The sequence below is a fragment of the Spodoptera frugiperda genome, chromosome 13 (assembly GCF_023101765.2).
Source record: "Spodoptera frugiperda isolate SF20-4 chromosome 13, AGI-APGP_CSIRO_Sfru_2.0, whole genome shotgun sequence".
Lineage (NCBI taxonomy): Eukaryota > Metazoa > Arthropoda > Insecta > Lepidoptera > Noctuidae > Spodoptera > Spodoptera frugiperda.
In genome coordinates, this window is record NC_064224.1 from 1779460 (window position 1) to 1794475 (window position 15016).

General features: G+C 39.0%; 1 protein-coding gene across 7 annotated transcripts in view; it reads left to right on the forward strand.

Annotated features, from left to right (window-relative positions):
- LOC118270708 (C-terminal-binding protein) overlaps positions 1-15016 on the forward strand; it is a 79904-nt gene that overhangs the window by 13775 nt on the left and 51113 nt on the right. For 3 of the 7 annotated variants that reach the window (XM_035586462.2, XM_035586460.2, XM_035586463.2), the window contains exons 2-3: positions 962-1009; positions 12616-12670. The exons of 1 other annotated variant lie outside the window; for it this stretch is intronic. The gene's annotated coding sequence lies outside the window, so the exon portion shown is untranslated. Of the gene's footprint in view, positions 1-961; positions 1010-5191; positions 5378-12615; positions 12671-15016 lie in introns of those variants that run through there. 3 more of the 7 variants (XM_050698115.1, XM_050698116.1, XM_035586461.2) reach the window with 2 other exon arrangements.

Genomic DNA, 15016 nt, shown 5'->3' on the forward strand with positions numbered 1-15016 from the left:
TCTATTCCACAAGGAGTAAGCCTGTTTTCCAACGAAGTTTTTTTTTTTCAAGTGTTTGTTTCGTATTTTTAGTAATTTCTTTCAAAAATTCGCTGTAATCAAAATGAAGACGTGACGTTTATTAAGTTGCCAGCAAAAAATATTGTGACGCGTTTGAAGATTCTATAATTTAAGACCACTATACCAAATACTTGTTTTTTTTTTCTACTTGGTAACTTTTTGTGTGGTCTTAGTACTACCACGTGTATTGTTTGGCCCCGTATTCATAGTAGGTATCGTACCGTTAATTTAGAAAATAAACAGCTTCCATCTTTACTAGTTGTTATTCTACGCGAGTTTGACATTTTTCCAAACTTTCTGTGTTGTTTTTGTATGACATGTTATTAAAATTCTTGTCATATATTCCATTTGTATAGTTGATCACATACCGTGAAATATTCATGTTGTACACTTGTACGCGTTCACATTATGAATAGAGCATTTACGAAACTATTTTCATTCATAGACACTCGTAAGTACTCTCAAACTAAATAACCAATACCAACTCTCATTTAGACGAACGTATAAAATTATATCATTCATATAAAACATTTTTTATTCGAACAAAGAGATCTGGAATCATTCAATATTAATCGTTAAAGCGAATTGAGACCGGGCGACACAGCTAGGTCGTAGTTAGGTTACGTAGACAAGGGCGGCGACCTTGGGACCACCCCAGGCGCCCCGAAACCCACCCCTCCGCTCCGCCTTACAACCCTCGTGCACCCCCCGGGACGAGATGTGAGCTGACTTTTGAGAACCTACTCCTTTGACTGTTACCAAGTACCTATCATTTATACACGTATTGGTTCTAGAAGAATCGATCAGATTTCGGTTAGCTTACCAAAATTGTAACTCTGTACAAACGGTAACTTTGTCCCATTTTTTTCACACTTCTAATTTAGTTTTCTTTCTATTGCAGGTGAGCGGAATTTCTGTATCAGTGAGGCGTGTGCCTGATATTGACAATGTAAGTACTTAATCGGGTAATATTATACATTTGCAGTAATTATGAAACGTAAACAAATTAGCTATTATTGAACCGGTTTTGTTTTCCATTGTATTATACAAGAAAATTGGTGACTAATGTTATCTGAGCAACACAAACAGAATTACATATTAGCTAAATACTCGCTGCTCAAAGAGAATGCACTAACATAGTGATTCACTTATTTAGATGGCTCGGATTACGTATTTTTCGGAGTATGTGTCTGTCTGTATTCACATCCTCTGTTATTCTCTTAATACAAATAGATACAAGTTTCTTGTGTAGAACAGATAGAAGTGATAAACAAAACCATGTCCGCTAGTTTGAGAGTTTAATATAAACTTCTAGATTCATGTGTAGGCGACCCAACTCCAAAAGTTTGAACGGGCATCGCAACCGCTCGTGTCATAATTTATCGATTTGTACTTAATATAGGTGTGAGTGGCGATAACCCCGGTTCAGAGAAATTCTGGGTGGTTTTGAATATTAGACATGTATATATAAACTATTAAACTTAAACCAATAACTGTCAAGGGTAAACGTAATCTTCAATTTACGTATTTATTCAAGGAATAAGATTTCTTAGTCGTCTTAAGCACTTAGGCCTTTTTTTCTAGCAATAAAAGTGAATAGGGGGCGCATGGTAACTGTATTGTTGTGTCGTTGCAACTCCTAAACAGCTGGTCCGATTGTTATATTTTTTGTGTGCAGTGGAGTGGGTTCCCCGGGTGATTTCAATTCACAATAGGATACAATTGGTGACGCTGCATGCGGGCATTACCTGTCAGTTCCATTAGTAATAATAACGATTATTTTGTCTTTCGCCTTTATTTTTCTTCTTCAGAGCTTTTCCTGAGTTGATAAAAATTTTGAACGTTTAATAGCAAATTCTAAAGCTCTGTTACCAAGTTCTACGTTATAAATTAAATGACACAGACAAGTCATGCAATTTTGCATGCAAACGCAAACTTCACATTTGTCATATTACTTTTTTTTATGTTTGTGAGAGCGGAAACCAAGTGTGTAAATAAGATGAAATTCGCAGACACATTGCATCATGTATTACGAATTGTACCTAATGTGAAGAGTTGAACCAATCGCTCTATTTGTTAAGTTTTTATCGATTTTACCAATAATACTGTAGATAATCATAAACCTATTGCACTCGGGATGTAGTTTTTACTAAAATTGTAGACTACATCTTTCAAATGTTCTGTATAGATTTTATACTTTAATTAAGTCTATTGTTGGTTAATCTAAGCACGCAAGATCATCTGATAGCGTCTACATTTATAATGGTTCATCAGATTTTATACTCACGAATATTAAATGTATTTGGCATTATTCTAGATTAATATCATATATTCACCTCCGAGATCTAATATAAACGGGTTAAAGTTCATCTCGTATTGAAATCAGTTTTGTTTGTGTGCCTCGCATAGCATTTTAGTAAATTGATCTTGCTTTTATTTGTACACAGCAATCTTAATGCATCAGACATGTTGAATTTATTACAGACAAGTTTTTCGTGTAGCCAACAAAACCTGTGACTAGCTTTGCAAAATATTTCTCACAGATGTGCACGTTCGCGTATTGTCTAATTAAAACAAATTCACACAGTAACTCGAGTTTATAATGGAAAACAATGGGTAATTATAATTTTCGGTTAATTTTCACACAATCCTATTCAATCTGCTGCAATTTGTATGATTGCGTTGCATGAAGGTCCTAGTTCACTGCAGTAATTGTGTAATATCCCGCTAAGCCGCAGCCCGCGTTACATGCAGCCGCCAGCCACACACTGCGTACTAAAATCACGTTTCATTGCACTTTGTTTAATCACTTGTAAATGTATACCAAATTTTCTTAAACACCTCGTGGTATAATTAACTAACAGATATTCAAGAGACAAAATTGTTTTATTTATACATTACGTATGTCTTGTTGCTAAACGCTGCATCATCTCACAAAGACCTAACTTCCTCATAGACTACAGACATTTTTGAAACATTGCAAGTCTTTAACTACCAGCTATTAATTTTCTAAGACGACGGTTTAGATATAAAAGTTGCCAGATTAATACAAGTTTCATGGCTAGTCCCGCACAGCTGGTAGTTGCATCTCTGTTCCGTTCGCTCGAACTTACTTTGAACTACATATATTTTAGTGCACACTCGGGCGAATTGCTCCCGGAAAGTTGACGCACCAACTTGAGCCCCACCCCAGCCACTCTAGTTTAGAACAGTTCTCATAACACAACGTATATCAAACAGTATGCATGTGTGCACATAAAACACAAGTTCGCGTTAACTCGTGTTCCGAAGTCGGGGTGTATTATGTAATCTTCCGCGCTTTCCCAACTCTCTAAGTTGGACCATCGAGTCGCTCACATTGTCGCGTGCGGTAATAACAGAAACTCCTTTAATGTCACTTGGAGTTGTCGCTAATGTCGCTCTAATTTGCGTTACACCCCCGCTTTTTGTGTTTCCATATTTCACTGTGAGCTTTTTGTTTGCTATTGCCATTCCCTCACATTAGTATTATTACAGTGAGTCGTTTACCTCGCGCTCTGGTCGAGGTGCCACGTGTCGCGTCGGTCCCTCAATACATTTTATCTCAACAGTCCGTGTTTGTTTGCATCTAGTGCCGTTTTTGCAGAACACCCATTATTATGTAGTTGTTTGTACAGGACGCGGGGTTCGTATTATTATTAGTAACCGTAGGTATTATTGCTAAGAGGAAAACATCTCGAAATAGCGCAATTGTGCGACGTCGACTCGCTCACCGACGCTCGCCATTATTCACTTTTTGCACAGTGCTAGCGTTCGACAGACGGCTTGTTCTGTTGACGTTGACGTTTTTGTGCCTCTCTCGGTTTGATATAGCCAGACGCTTTGTCATTTTTGAGCGGCCACTGCGATTTCCGTGCTAGTTACAGCCCGCTGCCCAAACTATAAAAAAATGCAAGCCAATCAAATACCAAATGCCGGTTTACGTGTGCTGCATTTCGTTAAAAATTGAAGCGTGGCATACTGTCATAAATTGGAATAGCTGATTACCCAGTCCGTATAAAGCAATAAGCTATGTATTAGGTGTAGAGGTGCCTTGTTGTTCCAAGTGAGGTACGTGGGATACGCGCGTCGCGACTCTCAATCACGTTGTTTCCTCACGTTACAGTTTAATGGTTTGCCTATTCATGTTGCGTACGAGATGACAGCCGCTCTCGGCGTCCTCAGACGACAGCCAATTTAGACAAGTCGTTCAATTTTCGCTTCTATAACAAGAACTAGTGAGAAGTTTCCGGTCGTTTGAGTTTGTAAATCGGTTGTTGCTGTTTTCTTGCGTAAGCAGAGACATGAGTCATTTGCTTTGAAACAATTACTTACTTTGAAGTGATGTGATTATCTTGTCATTTTAATCGTTTATGATTTACCAATATGCGTGGGTTGGCAAAACTAGTGACGATAGTGGTAATTGGAGCTAGGGCGTTCCCCAATTAGGGCGATTAGAAATGACGCGGTCGCCGCCAAATTGGATTATATGCCCGTGAAACGCTATGTTCCCTCGACGTGTGACCTCATGGCATCGCTTAGGTATAACGGCGAGAGGTTAAGCGTTCCGCTTTAGCACTTACACATTATTGTTGCGCAATTCGCGCCATTAATAAATACACGTGTTATCTCAGTGTTCGAGAATGTTCATGCGTCCGCGTGGCATTGCGCCCGCGCCCGATAGTACTAGCGACTGCGGCGAACTGAGCTCGACACGTTTCATATATTGGCGGTAGAGTCTGACAGCGGCGTGCACCGATCGTAAATTGCGTTTTCGCCAGCGTGAAAGGCGACCGCCGTTGCCAGCCGGCCGGTGCATTCACCGCTCACCGTATCGAATTTATCGCGAGATCGATACGCGCGCATACCCGCCAACGCGCTCTGTATCGGTATACACTTACCTGCGCCTAGCCGACGACGTCACCACACGTGGCGCGGCGGGGACGCGCCAGTGTGTGTGCGCGCCACACGATTATATGGAATTCAGCGATTACGCCACCTACCTACGTACAGGCAGCGAGCGCGAGTGCGTCCGCTCAGCGGTAATAATAATAATTAGCCGCCTCATTATTGTTATTGGAGGCGACGCCGCGCGCCGCTCGCTGTCACCGACAGATAACCGCTGCGCGCGCCCAGATATCGCCGCGTTCGATTCTCGCGCCGTGCTCGTTACCATTGTTGTCATTGTCGCCGGACAAGAAGTAGTCCCCTTTGTGTTGTTCTGTGTGCCTACTACCTGGCTACCGGATTGTAGTCACTGGATTGTTTGACGCGACACCACACCACACCGTTCTATCGGGTACGTTTGCAGTGTAAACTTCACTTGTATCGTAAACAATGGACGCGATTTCTGTTAACCGTGCACACAAAGCCCGCTGCTTGGAGCGCTGTCTCCAGAGGGTTTGTGGGGCGAAGCGTTCACTGACCTTGTGATGCCGGTGACGCTACAAGCTACACGCGACATACATGTTTGTATATTACACTAGCTTGTACTTCGCTCGCAGTAGGAGGTTATTGAAAGTAAACGGAACTCTAATAGCGTTGTAACTAGCCGTGCTCCCAAAACATGTTGATTGACAAGGAACGTAGCAACTTCTGTACAACTTGTCATTTGTACTATTTTGCCACCGGTATTGGATAGTTTACGTTATGTTTATGACATCAATTCCCCAGTTTCTGATGAAGGTAGGGACAATGATGAGATTCAATAATATTAATAACGATCGAGCGTAGTTTGTATTAATTTTCTGTTTATACACACATGTTTATGTGCCTGTTTTGTTTACCCCCTGTGTGGCCCAGTGTGGGTCCCTGTTTCGTTTGAAATATGCTAATGTCTAACTACACAAGACAACATACTACTAATTCCCGATTACTAACCCATGCTATTAGTTTAGTTTGAATTACTAATAAACATACGATAACTTTGACGCAACAAAGCTGTTATCAATATCGAATAAAATATTTTGGCTGCCTTATCTAATCGTCCTCTATTTTCTATTCACATTAACATTAAACCCAGTAATGTTTTATTGTGTTGTTTCTGACATTTGTATCAGATATGGTATGCACACGTACACAACTTGGGTTACTATGTAAATAACATTAATACAATGCCGGAGTTACAACGCTACAGTCGGCCGTGCCGCTTTTTTTTTGCTCGACTTGGCGGGGGCACTGCCGTGTAATTCATGAATATAAGCCTACCCCCTGTGTAGCATGGCTTGAAACTAGTACTATTAGAGTTCCTCGTCAAACAGTTACGAATAAAATATTTTGGCTGAGTAAACATTTGTATCGATAACTATGTAAATAATTAATCGAGTATTAATCGTGTGTTATGAATATAAGCCTGTAGAGAAACGAGTTAAGTAGATAATAATAATTATTAATGATAACGACCATACATTAAGAGCATCTGCGTTATTCTTTATTCATAGAATTAACATTAAGATACTATCATAATATAGACTTTATAGCATAATAAAATAAGGACTCAAGTATTTTACACGAGAATTTACAAAGATTTAACAATATGCGACCACACACGGTTGGCTTGGTTTATCAAATAGCGAGTTTAAAATGTGCTCCCGAACGGATATCGAATGCGGAGCACGTGCGAGCCTCAGTGATCGATGCGGTGCATCCAGATACGCGACTAACGTAAATCTGGGAATCGCACAGGGCTGCCAGAAATGCTAAGTTGAATTGTTTTTGCTAATGACCGCAATTTTTTCATTGTATGGGCGAAAAATCTCCAATATTCTGCTAACTACGTTTATAGAAACATTCGAAACAGCACGTTATTTAAATACAAAACATTGTCACAAACTTATACAAGTCTGATTCAGCCACTGTTTGAAGTCCAAACAACTCCTACAAATGTTTAGTCTATCTCCTTACTAACTTGTTGTACTACAAAAACAAAACATCTAAATTAAATTCAAATACTTGACGGTAAACATCTTAAGTGCTTTAGTACATTAATATAAATACCGTCGCGCCTAACGTGCGGCTCACGTTCACGATTGATGCGACTGATCGCCCGGGAAATCCTGACGGATGTAACCCTAGCCAGTGCGGAATAAAAACGCGCGTCTGAAACAGGATTTATGAAACCTCTCTCTTTGATAGTGCTGTGAACCTAGACAAATGCGGAGATATAGTCTATGACACTGTTTGTTATTGTTGCAGTAAAGTATACAATTTTAATTAGGTCTAATTATATTGTTTTATACTTTTGTATAAATAAAATCCCGTTTCAATGTCACATCGTACTTAATTCAAAACAGGTAGTCATGTAGTGACCTCCTTTACGAAAACGTAGGTAATCGTAACACGAATAACTTTCACAACACAGCAAAAATGCGAATTAAACTTGCAACGTTTTAATTCAAAGAAAGTAAAATAAAACACAGTGGTATGCGGAAAAGCAAAGGTAGAAATAACGCTTACACTGTGTGAAAATGACTATTTCGAAACGTGATTCTTATTACAATTAATACGCGGACGTGTTCATAATATAATCGTGCATAAATATTTCAACACTGATGTCATACATGTCGTGTGCGGTTTTATTTGCGAAAGCGGCGACACTTTTTTCTCTCTGATAAATATTATATCACAGAATGGCAACTAGATAAATATAATTTTGCAGCGTACACTTCGTGGAATGTGCTCGTTCACGTTTTATTTTCATGTTTGCTACACACTTCTATGGTGAACTATAAATAATGCTTGATATATTGCATCCATACTTTACTGAATACAGCGAACAGTTAAACGTTTTTTGCTTCATTTAATTACTATCATTTAAAACTCAAATGTCAACTGAATAAACACATAACTTATGTATAAACCTCTAATATGTTATACATTGCTCCTATATTATTACTACGCTCAAATTCCGTTATTTATTATTCGCATAATGTCAACATGCGGCCGATTGGCTAATCAGTGCAGCTGAAATCGGCTTAACGAGTGAAAATGTCAGTGAGCTAAACCAACAGAGCCATTAATTGCCGTGTGTAACATTTATTTAGACAGTGTAATTAAACAATTGTTCCCTGTTTATGTCGCTAAACCTCGGTTCTTAGTTGTTTGTTTTAACCGGGAAAGGAAAACTGTCTCCATAAAAGAGTTTTGTGAGTTTACCGTTAATTAGTAGAACTATTTCACTCTTGAATACTGGGCTAATGGCTAATGGTCATCTCGACCTACGCCACTGCGACTTTCTTTAAACTCCGACCAGTTCTTATCTATATTCTAAAGCAGTTTCTAGACTCGTTTGGTTATGCTGTCGGCAAACCAACCGGTTTCGTTATAGGCTCCAACATTATGCATTAAAAAAATTCAGTTCACTTTCTTACAAGCCGTCTGTACTCAAATGGTCCTGTTACTAATATAGGGTCTCGTGTGTCGTGTCAGGAATAACTTTATTGCCTTATTTTTATCGCCGACTTGTCGCTGTTTATTTTACTGCCGAAATTGTTTTGTCACGGAATCGTCGTTACGTAAAACGTTCGTGTAATTTACACATATCACAAATTGACGAAAGTCTGACAATGGTACTGTAAACGAAACCCTATTTAGGTAGTACCTTGGTTCCTTTTCATATAATATCTTCTGAGGAAATGTGTAAAATTAGATTGTGTGCAGTAATAGCGGTTTCCGCACTGCTTCGCTACTTCGCAACCATTCGCTCCCAATACAAACCATATTATGACTATGTACTCGTAGTATGTATTCTATTAAGATAGCAATAGTCATATCATAGAGTATTAACGATATTATGTACTTTTTTATCCGTCTACCTAGACGGGCGCGGTGTATTATGTAATATTACCTGATGTAATTGTACATTCAATAAATTGCGTAGTTATACCTAAGTAGCTACCTATTAAAATACATATACAGTATCATACTTATGAATAATTTAAGTATACACACAGATTTTACCAATTAACGAGTAGCGATTTTCTTAATCAATTAACTTTAATTGATTTACGCATCGTCCCACTAATGATTAGTTTTATTGCTGCTTTTAAATGTACCTTTATGATGTTACCTTATTTATATCTACATAAATATTTCAATAATAAATAAATAATTGGTACTTGTATACCATTTCAAACTTAAATACAACCTTACAAAACTTGGGTTAATTCTCACAGCATCCTTTTTTGTCTTCGGTAAATATTAAAATAACTGGTGATTATAATTACCCAAACAACTGACAGTCACGTTAAACAAAACTTATTTATTGTTCATCTGTTTCTCTACTCTCAGCTTATAAGTACATTGTTCAAGTTTTCTAAACCCTAGGGTACCTAGAGGTAAACACTAGACGCAGTTAACCTATGCCCTGTGACATTTAGATGTACTGAATCTAGTCTGGCTTTTACTACGAGAAGACGATTCGTGGGAAAGTGATCGCTTCTAAGTTACATTATTATGTACCTATTTACTTATATCTATAAGGTTGTGTTTTCTTTAGATTTTGCTCTGACGCTGGTTTCGAAGTTTTTATTACGTATAGGAATACTAAACGCGTCAGTTAAATGATTTTTATTTGTTTGTTCAAAGTGTGGGAAATATTTTTGATGGAAATAGGTTATTTTATTCTTGTTAGATTAAATGAAGTCATACATGTGAAAGGTAAATAAATGTTCGTTGTGAACATAGATTCAGATACATACAGCTATGTGGAACCTGAAAGCTCAGCATTATCACGGCCTAATGGACAATATTCATCAAACATCCGAACACATTTACCGTTACAAACGCCGGTGAAATATAGCGGCTTGCCCCGAAACAATAATCCCATCACATATATTTTTCTGTCTACGGGGAAGGATCGGCTATGATTAATAGTGACACAGGCCTGCGGTCACGTCGGCTATGGTTACGCGTGGTTGCACTCTAATCTGACCACCAAACTAATATCACATAAAACATTATTTACCACACAATGTTTTTATAGAACATACATGAAAATAAGCACATAAAGCCACCTAATTATTGTTTTCGTCATAAATCATCACAATAATTACTGGATCTAGGCAACCATTTGTCAGTTTTCATGTAAATAACAGGTACATACATGTATACCAGAAACAAGGAAGCCTAATGGATAGTAATATTAATCAGATAATACACCCAAATTACGGTGTCTCTTTTTATAATGACGTACGTACATAAATTTACATCAATCATTTGATATTTATCTACTAATCTTAAAGTAGGTTCGCATGGCTAATAGATTCAGACGCGTATATTACTGTATATGTCCGTAAGCAACATACATTTACAATAAGTACGAACGTTCGAGTTTCCGCAAACGGTTATTGTAAGCTGTTCAATACTCCAACCCACTTAAGTTTCACGTCAGTTGTCAGAATAACAAATGGTCGAAGTTGTCTCTCTTTTGACGAAGTTCAAACCGTTGTGGCCGACTTCCAAATGATTTGACGCTTTCATGCGTTCGTGAGAAATGTAGCAAGGACGTGGCCCTAAACTGTTAGTCAATCGTTTTCACACGTTTAATGAGACGCTGAAAGCTATTTTAGGCGCCACTTTATACGACTAAAACGAAATGAAGTGAGTGGGTTTCACATATTTTTCTACATTTTCTACGTGACTGTAAAAGCGAATACCATCACAAGAACAGTGGGTGTAACAGACTCGCTACCGAGGTGATAATTCCTAAGCGTTGCCAATTAGCGAGACGCAATAATTAACCGATGCATCATTGTAATCAGTATTGTAAATAACCTAGGCTCGCCTCACACTACATGTCATATTCAGCAAATATCAACGCGACAAATTAATTGGTTGTGTTTATACCAAAAGTATTTACATTCGAGACGGATTTAGTGATTACGCATTTCAAAACTCACCCTGTCACTCGCCATCTAAAAATATTGTACTTGGCACTGAATTAAACGGCGTTAACTCTTTGAACTATGGCCAAGTTGTAATACTTTGTAGTTGTGATTGTACAGCGTTATCAGGGACACTGATACCGTGTATTTACTCTGATAGTGTATCTCTGATTAGTGTTTTGCACTTCTTGATAACCGGTCGCTAGCGGCTGTTCTTTTTTTTCGTACTATGTTTCCAAGTCACTCAAGTGTTATTTAACGATAACGCATTTTTGGTCAAAACATATTTTGCTCTTTATTTGTGCTCGATACATTTTCCTCTATCGATACCGAGGAAAAAACGTAGAAAAAACGGTTTGGGTCACTAGTTATGTGTAGGTAGGTACAATTTCTGCTCCACTGCCTCAGCTGTCGAACCATGATTGAATAGCTAGCCAACCAATCGTTCTTTTTGTTTCGAAAACTGAGATTTTCTTTGACTTCTCTTTTTCCCTTTCACTTTGAACAAAACATAGTTACAAAGTTAGTTCTTCAACAATCATAAATAGTAATCGTGTCTGGCCTTTGACAAAAGTTTGCAAAAGAACAACCTTCCGGCGTGGGTACAGCTTCCCGAGCTCTCACTCCCTTAAAATCCCTTTAAAATTAAACGAGAACTTGAAAAATCCTCTTTGGCAAACTTTGGAAGTGGAATCGAGTTGGTAAGTTTGTTACATCTCGTTCAATATTTTATAATGTGGCGAGAGGCCGGCCGGTGATCCGTGAGCGTCACTCGACCTCCACGAAGGCCGTGCCCGGCTTTATTGATTTTTTATGCGCATTGTCCATTTCGTTCGTACCTACGCCCCCGCCTGGCGGCCGCCCGCTCTGGGCCACGAGAGCGACGATTTGCGATCGCTATATTTGTCACACTAATTACTATGCCACTAACACATTTTATTATTACGCCCCGTCGTTATTGGAACATGTTCACTCTCTCCATATCACACACTTTGCTTTCACAAACATATTAACGGACGCGATTATGAAATGCTTTGTTCGCGATACGCGTATAACATCACCCATTAATGTGCTAAGAGGAAACAAAACCGACTAAGTTTTATAGTTGTGTTATCATTAAACTGTCTGCGTTAACCTACTTATATGTTTTCTCATATTGGCGCCGAGGGCGTAACTAAACCGTACTGCTGTATGCATAGTTATATTAGCTTTTACTAGAACTGGGCAAATCGTTTACGACTTCGGTGCTACTCGTAAAAACTTTGGACGGGAAGTCAAGAGACCTTTGGTGTTCGCCGGTACTTTATCATCGCTATACGAATATTTTATTGTTATAGCGGAACTATTATTTTCACGGTTAGCCGTCTAAGCGTACAGCGAAACTTTACTAAATTATGTATTAAACCCATGTAACACCCGTTTCATAATGTGTGTAATTAATTAACGTTGTGTACTGAGAATCCGGATACAATGTTGTGCGACCGAAGAATCGGGATTTATTAAGGTCTGCCTACTATTATTAGATAATAATGGAATTCATTACACAAACTATTTACTGCAGTGCAAACATTATGACTAGATAGTGTATGAGAAAATGTGCAATTAATGGAGAAAACTGTAAAAATACTCATGTTTGTTTCATCTTTTGTTACAGATTGAAAACTGTGTGGACTGCCAGATCACCTAGCTAACTACTTTATACATTAAAAGTAAGTTTTGTTTTTGTTATGGGATAATATTAGGTAACCACAGGGTTTAAACTCAAAACCTTACCTTTAGGTGAGCGAGCTTACGATTTATGAATGAACAATGAAAACATTAGGAACGTGAAATAGTAACGTTTGTTGATAAAACTTTTACAATAGTCTAGCAAGTAGCAACATAAAAATAATACCAAATTATGAAACGTATTATTATTTTGTTATGCACTATCTATGTCTAGATACGTGTACAATTTGATTATTATCTACTAATTTATAATTAAGTATTATTACAACAACACCAGATTGAGTTTCTTCGCCGAATATTTGTGAATTTACATTCTTCTTTCTACTTCTTTCTACAGCCCATTACATCCACTGCAGGATATAGGCCTCCTCCAATGCACTCCATACACTTCGGTCTTTTGCCTTCCTTCTCCACATCGGACCTGCGGCTTTCGCGATATCATCGCTCCAGCGAGCTAGCGGTTTCCCTCGGTTCCTGTGGCCCGATCTTGGTCTCCAGTCAAGCACCTTTTGGCTCCATCTTCCGTCCTCCCTACGGCTTATGTGCCCGGCCCATTTCCACTTAAGCGAGGCTACTCTTTGAGCTATGTCGGTGAGTTTTGTTCTCCTTCTGATCTCGGTGTTCCTGATCCTGTCTCTCAGTGATACACCTAACATAGCTCGTTCCATAGCTCGCTGTGCCACCTTAAGTTTTTCCATGGCTTCCACTGTGAGGGTCCAGGTTTCACAACCGTACGTCATCACGGGGAGGACGCATTGGTCGTACACTCTCCGCTTTAGGCTCATAGGCAGTTTCCCTTTCAGGACATCCTCCAGTTTATTGAAGGCTGCCCATCCTAGCCTGATCCGCCGCTTTATCTCTTCCTTTTGAGCATTTTTATCGAGGGAGAGCATTTGACCTAGGTAAATGTAGTGTGGAACTCGCTGTATTTTTTGCCCATTTACCTCAATATGATCCACACCGTCCTGGGTCATAAATTGGGTTTTATTGATATTCATTTTTAGGCCGATTTTACACGAGGCTTGCTGCAAGTCCTCGAGCATACTTTGAAGATCTTCTACAGAGGTGGCTATAATAGCAATATCGTCAGCAAACCTTAAATGTGTTAATTTCCCTCCGTTTATATTTATGCCTTTGTTGGACCAATCTATTGTGCGAAACATATCCTCCAGTGCCGATGTGAACAATTTTGGCGAGATGGTGTCACCCTGTCTTACACCACGAGACATTTTAATTGGGTCTGTCAACTCATGCAGGCTTATTTGTAGGGTAGCCTTGCTGTATATGTCTTTGATGACTTGAACATATCGATCGTCCACGTTGGATCGCTTGAGTGCATGAAATACAGCCCAATGTTCCACTGAATCGAATGCCTTCTCATAATCAACAAACCCTACGTGCACCGATAAGTTGTACTCCCTACATTTCTCGAACAGCTGCCTCATGGTGAAGATGTGATCAATTGTTGAAAATTTGGACCGGAACCCAGCCTGTTCTACTGGCTGCGCAGCATCTAGGCGATTGGCAAGTCTTGCACAAACTACTTTGGTGAAAAGTTTATATATGTGGCCTAAGATACATATGGGCCTGTAGTTTGCGATTTTAGCCTTATCTCCTTTTTTATGAATTAAGGTCCCTATGGCGTTTTTCCATTCATCCGGAGTAACTCCCTCGTGGATAACTTTGTTAAATAGGACCTGTAATTGTTTGAGTATAGCCTTGCCACCGTACTTACATCGACCGAATTTACATTAGTAATCAGAATTAAAATATGCGCAGCGACGACAGGTAACTTTACGTGCACACTCGGGTGTCCATATTTTATTAAATCAACAGTGGCGTACAGCGATGAACACACCTGTTGTATAATATTACTTTGAGCGAAGCCGGCACACAATAGGCCAACGAATTCATATTCTGCATTGGTCAATTTACGACTTTGCGAAATTCAAATATTGCCTAATAATAATTCTAATGCTCGGCACTCGGCACCCACGTAATTTGTTCTTCCACGTCAACGGCTATTTTTGTTAACTAGTAATTCGCCGCGCTAATTAAACCGTGAATTACGTTAACGTTTATGAGCATGTGTAAATCTTTGACGTTTCTACTTACGACTTTTGATTCCCATGCAATAAACGAACGTTGTTAGTGTTATCGAGAATGCCAGGATGGGCAAGCCGGCAAAGCCGAAATTTCTCTGTATTTCTAATTTTATCCTCCTTTGAGCCTGTTTGCGGAATTTCAACTTGAGAATTCCTTCGTCCGTTGACTCTAGTGCGGGGGGCGCGCACGTCAAACCGACTCGTTAAATGCAAACATTTCGT